Here is an 8,054-nt window from a genome sequence, read left to right on the forward strand (position 1 = left end):
AATACATCTTGTACTGTCAACGTCATACCAGGCTCTAAATATACAAATTATATGACCACTCACCTGTACCATTAATAATCTTTCCCGCGCTGTAATCCATATGGGACTGTATATTTGGAAAATGACCACACACATGCACACAGACGCCGAATATACACAGGAGAGAGGTCAGCCAGAAGCACCTCTAGACCCCAGACTCCCTGCTATTCCTAGAATGATGATGTAACTACTGCTATTAGCATGTCATATTTAGAGCCTGGATACCTAAAACCAGCCAGGCAGCTACTGTGTAACATGCTATTTGGACAACATCCAACGCATCCACTTAAAACAAGTTTTTAACAATAAACAGAAGAGGCGCAAGAATCCGCAACTTACAAATTAAAGTGCGGTAAAGGCTCGGGCAGAGCCGAGGTGCCACTACAAAAGAAATTAATTAGCTTCCATAAACCAAATCCTGAGATATGACAAAAACAGATGAGATTCATACTACAAACCTTCCACCAAACAGTGGGCGGATCTCTTTAGTTTGCTGTCATTTTAAATGTATTTATCTTACTCTACAGTAGCTGACCAGCAACTATTTTAGTATAAGGCCATAAATTAGAAAAAAAAAAAAAGCTTCATAGGCTCTGCCAAACCTGTTGCCAACTTTTAAATCAAACATGGACACAGCTAAGTCTTGATCAACACTCTCTGTGCCTGCTGTCATCATGCAGATGATGAAGTGGTAATGTAAAAATCCTGTCTACATGGGCACGAATGGATCCAGTGACGAGTAGCGCTCCTCCAACTATGTCTCCCAAACACCTAGGCTTCAGACTTTAGGGTTCCTGAAAGCCCCACAGCAGCGATCAGTGTGTCAACAAACATAATTCATTCATTCATTTCATTCATTCATTTATTTATTAATTTTCAGGCACAACAAATACCTATATTGAACATAAAATACACAAAACAAAAAACAAAACTTGCCTGAAAAAGGAGTGGGACGAAGAAAACTTATTAAATCCCACCCCTATACTCACTCATCAACAAAAAAAAACAATAAACTTCCCGCAGCTACGCCCATCATTGCATACAGACCCATCAACAGCCCCGGGCAGATACAAGCATCTAAGCGGCAGCTCGCAACCAACAATTAGAGCCTTCATAACTGAATACAGAATATATAAATTATAAATTGCATTACCACAGGTAACAGGCAGTAATAACTACAAGTAACAGACACACATACATATACATGCATATATATCTACACACACAAGTACATATATGTACATACATACGCACACTTTATTTTTTATTTTTTATTTTGGAATCCATACCAGCAATGGTAAGAGGACAGACATTACAGAGCACACTAAAACCCATCATTGAGTATACTGTGACCAGACCAACTGTTTGCAGAGAAATTTAAATCTATGAATATTTTTGCATTGTTTCAATTGTAAACTCAGACTGTTCCAGATTTTCACACCACATACAGACACACAAAAGCCTTTACGGGTTGTTCGAGTTCTGGGTAATTTGAATTCTCCAAAGCCTCTCACATTATAAACCTTTTCTCGAATTTCAAATCTAGTTTGTAAATTTGCCGGTAAAAGTTTAGTAAAAGCTTTATACAAAATTATGGATGTATTGTAATTAACCAGATCCTGGAATTTAAGTAACTTTGCCTGAAGAAAGAATTTGTGAGTATGATCTAGATAACCAGCCTTGTGAATAATACGCAGTGCTCGTTTCTGTACTGTGACTAATGGATTAGTTGTATTTTTATATGTATTTCCCCACACTTCCACACAATATGTAAGATATGGAAGAACCAGGGTACAGTACAGAGTACGAAGTGCATCTTTATCAAGGAATTGTTTCACTTTGTTCAAAACTGCGAGGCTTCTGGAAATTTTGGTTTTTATGTGTCTGACGTGGGGTTTCCATGAAATTTTGTTATCAATTATAACTCCCAAAAATTTGTTTTCACTCACATTATCAATTGGTACACCTTCAATGATAATTGGTAATTCTATATTATATTTTAAATTACCAAAAAACATTGCTTTAGTTTTATTTATATTTAATGATAATTTATTTATGTCCATCCATTTTTTTATTAATTTTAGCTCCCTGTTTACAGTCATTACAAGATCAGTATAATCATCGCTACTGAAAAATATGTTGGTGTCATCTGCGAACAGTATGAGTTTAAGTACTTGAGAAACATCAAAAATATCATTTATGTATACATTGAAAAGTTTTGGTCCCAACACTGACCCTTGGGGAACACCACATGTAATACCAAGTTTCTCTGAATGGTAATGCCCTATGCTAACATATTGTTCCCGACCTGTTAGGTAACTTTTTAACCAGTTACCAGCTTTCCCTCGAATACCATATCTTTCCAATTTATCCAGTAAAATTGAGTGATTGATTGTGTCGAAGGCCTTTTTGAGGTCAACAAAAATACCAACTGCATATTTATTTTTATCCAGTGTATCAGTAATTTCTTCTACTGCCTCAATTATCGCCATTGAAGTGGTTCTTTGCGTTCTGAAACCATACTGACCAACATTTATTATTTGATGTTTTTCAAGGAATTTTTCTAATCTTGAATTAAAAAGTTTTTCTAGAATTTTTGAGAATTGAGGCAGTAGAGAAATAGGCCTATAATTGGTAAAACTGTGTTTGTCATTACTTTTATATAGTGGTATTACTTTCGCAATTTTCATTTTTTTTGGAAAACAACCGGACTGAAATGATAAATTACAGATATATGTTAAGGGACTAGCAATATTCAGAATAACCTGTTTAACTACAGACATATTTATGTCATGATAATCCATTGAAGACTTACTTTTACATTTTAATGTGATATTTATTACTTCTTGCTCATTTGTAGCTGAGAGGAACAGTGAAAAGGGATTTGATTTTATATTACTGATATTTTCATTTTTATGACACGGGATGTCCGCTGCTAGTTCAGGGCCAACATTTATGAAGAATTTATTGAACCCATCGACAATATTACTCATGTTGTGATTTTCACCATTTGCATCAGTAAAATATTCAGGATATGATGTTCCAGAAGATCCTTGTTTAATTAAGTTGTTTAACACATCCCAATAATCAAACAGCAGTTGCCCCCCCAGAAACATCTCATCATGTGGGAAGGATCACTGAGGTATGGTGAAAAGCTGACAACTGACAGGTGCTAATGATGCAACCTTGAGGCCAAAATCAGGGCAGTACCAGGGGACCAATAAAGTTCTATCATAAGTGCTATCAACTATAGACTTAATCTTGTAACCTGGCATGACAAACACAAGCAGCAGGATCTGCATCACACATCAAAGCAAACAGATTTTTGACCACATTCCTTACTTGAGATCATATTTTGGCTCTTCTAGGTGTGTCCTACTTAGTGCTGCATGTGGAAGAATGATTTATAAGACAATTTAAAGTAAACGGACAGAGCAGCAGCTTAGTAATGATCTCATTAAAGTACCAAAGCAAACTATTTTTATAGTGACTGACACAAACTCACACTCAAACGCACCGACACTTTGACCTATGAGCCACTCTGGACTACAGTAGCCGTGTCGACATGCTCTCACCCGTACAGTTTCAACACCTAATTCATTATCAGCTTCTCCAAGGCCCTGCCATTCCCAGTTAAGTAAGTGGTAGGATATAAAAAGCAGAAGAGCTGCGCATGTAGTAAGTGTCACTTACTGGAAAACACTTAAATCTGAAGATCAAAAAAGGAAAAGCATATTCACAAAGCAGCGTGCTCTTTAATAGAGATATAATAGTTTAATAATATTTGTTTTTCTACAAACTTTTTTTTAACATGTATTACATAACTGGTGTTGTGAACTCCTTCAGTATAACTCATACATTCAGATCTGGCCATTTTTGAGTGGCCAAGTACTGTACTGGTTGGCCCTCTCAAAGACGATTCTAGATTTGAACCAGCTGGTCTGATGGGGGCATTTGCGTGATGAGTTTGCACATTCTCCCTGTCCCCGTTTGGGGTTTTGTTCAGGTTGCTCCAGCTTCCTCTCACAATTCAAAGACACAAATACTAGGTTGGTAGATAATTCTAAAATTGTCATATGTATGAGCGTGCATGTTTGCCTCATGTGGTAGCCCTGTCTATGACGGTATAGTGACTTGCTGAGGGTGTGCCCTGCATTTTGCCCTTTGTCAGTGGGGTTAGGCCTCAGCCCCTAATGATATAGGGATACACGGGGCTTAATCTGATGTATGACAAGCTGGATGTGACCACAGCAAGTAACTGTGGTGTTGCACGGGCTTTTGGTCCACTTTTCTAGATTTACCATAATTTGAAAGCACCTGGCAGGACTTGAATAACATGAAGTGTAACAGAGGTATAGCAGGCCCACTCAGTGTACTCAGAGGCTTAGTGTTTCTGCTGTTTAACAAAGCTGGCTGTGTATTACTTTCTGTGTTTAGCCTTTATATTTAGAAACCTGTGGTTGTTCTTACAACCACTGAAATAGATTAAAAGGCCTCATGACTGAAATAGGATTGACGTGCAAGGATTAAATTAGGGAAAGATCTTGGCTGGAAATACAGGTGAAGATATACTTGTCAACTTGCAGTGTAAGTTTTTAGACTTTTAATTTTCCAGATACAGTATAATTTGAACATCCCTAGCGGTGTATAGATGCAGAGGTTTTTCACAAAGCCAGAAAAATGTGTTCAAGTCCATTTTATAAGATCAGATATTGCCATTTTTACACATTTGATTATTACACATCACATACATATGCACAAGTTTGCCACTAAGCAAACCATATTGGGTGGGATTAAGGTCCCTGTATGGTCATCCGCAGGTGCAACAGAGGCTGGCTGACCTGCGTCTGTGTGCTGTCGCTGTGTACTGTCTCCAGGGGGCAGTGTAAAAAATATGTGGAACAACCGGTAATGTGGGCTCTTGTTTGCACTCATGTTAGTCATTTTGGTTTGGCCACTGTCAAGTCATGATCTACTAGAACGTCTCTACAATGGAGTAGGACTAATAAAGAATCAGAACTGTCCATCACAGCCATTGTTTGTGTTTCCTATCCATGCTTCTTTCATCTCTGTTGTTTTTTGCTTTTCTTTGTCTTTGTGGTAACTCAACTACATTGCACACCACAATCAGCATTTGGCCTCGACAGCAGCTTTTTGGGGCCGTCTCTGTTGCACAGCCAGATAACTAAGCAAAAATGATTCCAATGCAGGACCGTATCAAGTCTTTTTTTGTGCTACAATGTGTTGCTTATTTGTCAGAATAAAGTATCTCTGGTTCAGTAACAAAGAATTACTGATTACTGTGCAAAAAAGAGGATTTCTTTAGATAAAAGTGGCTCAGCAGATGAGATTTAAAAAAAAAAAAGTCATCAGCATGACACTTTATGATGCACGCTACAGGACATTGTTAATAGGCTCTGGGAGCAGGCACACACCACTTCTCAAACACTACTTGAGCCATGACATCAGACTCTGGAGAAGGGCACAGTGAGGGGGAGATAAAGGAGGAAGCAGAGCAGAGGATACAATGAGAAAAGAGAGGGCACCAAAACAAAGAATAGACATGGGAAAATGAGTGTGAGAGAATGATAGAGTGAAATAAAGGCCACTGTGATAGTAACCCCCTCTGCTACATTCTGTACTTTCAGAAGAAAATGTATCACATTCGCCTATTCCCTGACAACCTGCCTTGATCCTCTTTCTTTCTCTCTCCCTCTCGGACACACATGCACCACACAGCTTCTCTCCCAGTAACTCTAAACTAGCAGGTGCAACTGAGTTAGCAACAGAGACACTTAGTTTTGGGCTCTCTGGCCATTAATCAAATCAAAAATGCTATGATTGCTCATTATGAGTGTATATTTAAGTCCCTGTTATTGGTCCTCTGCGAAACAGTCAGTAGCCAACTGTTGCTCGTCACACTGCATCCTGCCCGCTGCTTCCTCATCAGAGACAGAAGTGTGTAGTCACAGAAATACAAGAAAGACAACATCAGAAACACCGGCCAGTATGGCCTAAGGCACACACACACACACACACACACACACACACACACACACAGCAAAAGACACTCACAAGGCAGGTAGAAAGGTAGGCCTCACTGGGAGTGGTATGTGGTTCCCGGAGTGATAGTGTTACACATCCCCATTTTCCCTGCTCATCCAGCATTCATATGCATCTTACGGATACTATCCGTTGCCCCTAAATACATCATCCGTTTAACCAAGTTAGAAGACTGGACAGAAAAAGCTGTGTTATCCGTTTTATTTTTGTTTGCTTGTTTTGAACTGGGACAGCAATGGCTTTGAGGAAGTCAGACAGCAAGGCAGCAGATGAGTTTTCCTATCTGCATAGAGACTGACTGATAAAGCTTTAATGGCAGATGAATGTGAACTCAGGAAGCAGGAATAAGGAAAAACTGCAACTCAGTGATGACTGTAGGGTGGCCCTGCGCAGAAGCATTGCTCTACATATTACACACAAGATGAAATGAAAGAATTGCAGGGTAACAGTGTTACTATTATCATCATAAAACCAAACTCAATAAGTTATATGTTCTTCGTCCAGTTAGAAAATAAATATCTGCTATACGCTTATATCCTTTTTTCTTACACATACGGGAAACTGTATTGACCAATGCACAAGTGCAAGCTAACAATAGAGATTATCCTAAGCGTTTAAGATCTAGGTTAAACGTGGATATTTCAGTTCATGTTTACAACTATCAGGAGGCTGCATGTTCTTCCCACACTGCTCTCATAATGTCGGTCCTTACGGTTTTAGAAATATTCTTTGTAAAGCTTAAAAGCTTGTGGTTTCGTCATTTATCATCCTCCCAGTCCCAACCGCATCTTCCTCTAATGCACTGGAGACACCAGTCCACCGGAATGCACTTTAAATGGAAACCGAGTCGACCCGACCGCATCCCGGATAAGCTAATTCATTTTCTCGAGTTTCGTCAATTACAACTGCAGGGTCATAACTGCTTGTAAGGCAGTTAAAACAACCCAAATAGCCTTGTTTACCAGCTCTAACACCACGAAATTAAGCCGAGGGTCAGATCTAGTGCTGCTGCTGCTGGTGCAGCTGCTAAAAGCGACGCGGAGGGAGAGATAAATATATAGCCCCCCTGTGTTTTTTAAACAACAAACTGGTAGTGTGTACTTACCTTAACACAGCTGCCACCTCACCGGACAAATTCCCGAAACATGTCTAATAACATGTCTTTTCCATATAAAACGAGTGAAGTCCTCGGACAGGCGCAGAAGTGACACACACCGTGAAGCTACGGCGGCTTCGGGAGCTACTGTGTGATGAAACCGTACACCTGTTTTCAACGCGCATGGATGTTGTGCCAACCTTGACTGAAGGCTACTCCCTCTCTCCCGGGGGGTCACTGGGCCTCGGACAGCAATGCGGTGAAAATAACCTGTCCCCTCTCCTTAAGACACTCCAAGGAGAAGGCGGCACAATTAAGTTACCGCCTGCCTTTCTTTCTCGACTACATGCGCGAGCCGCGCCGCAGTCCCGACCCTAGCGACTCTGGAGAAGAGAAGCGGCGTCAGTCCAGAAATGGACCGGCTCTGCCTCCGTTTCCGTTTTTCGTTATTAGTGAATGATGTCTTGGCTTCGTTCGCAAAATGGCCTCTGTTATTTTCATTCAGCAACAGTCTACCGCGAGCTTCTCATTGGGTCTGCGTGTAGCCATGGCAACGCCCGCGGTTCAATCAGTGTTTGCAGAGGACACACACAGCACACGGGAGGCCTGTGTACGGCTCACCAACAGGAAAGTGTCACTTTGCCTTCTATCTGCAGCAGAAACACACAATAGACTGACCTCAGATATGAGGCGGGGTGCTGACGGTTTGTTTTAATGGTTAGACCATGACACAGGCTAAGGCTCGAAGCCTAAATAAGAAATGATTCATAGATGTTTGCTAGGAATAACTTTGAAGCTGTGTTAAGATTTATATCTATGCTGTCCTGGTAGCATTTTGTCCATCACCATGCTTGTA

General features: G+C 40.2%; 1 protein-coding gene across 14 annotated transcripts in view; it reads right to left on the minus strand.

Annotated features, from left to right (window-relative positions):
* The window catches only part of LOC146667822 (sorbin and SH3 domain-containing protein 2-like), a 56,205-nt gene extending 48,401 nt beyond the window's left edge, over positions 1-7,804 (minus strand). For 6 of the 14 annotated variants that reach the window (XM_085409516.1, XM_085409514.1, XM_085409513.1 and 3 more), the window contains exon 1: positions 7,208-7,797. The gene's annotated coding sequence lies outside the window, so the exon portion shown is untranslated. Of the gene's footprint in view, positions 1-7,207 lie in introns of all 14 variants that reach the window. The other 8 variants (XM_085409512.1, XM_085409517.1, XM_085409511.1 and 5 more) reach the window with 5 other exon arrangements.
* Positions 7,805-8,054: the final 250 nt, after the last annotated feature.

The sequence above is a fragment of the Rhamphochromis longiceps genome, linkage group LG6, assembly GCF_057381845.1.
Source record: "Rhamphochromis longiceps isolate RC_006_pf linkage group LG6, R_longiceps_female_GT1.1, whole genome shotgun sequence".
NCBI lineage: Eukaryota > Metazoa > Chordata > Actinopteri > Cichliformes > Cichlidae > Rhamphochromis > Rhamphochromis longiceps.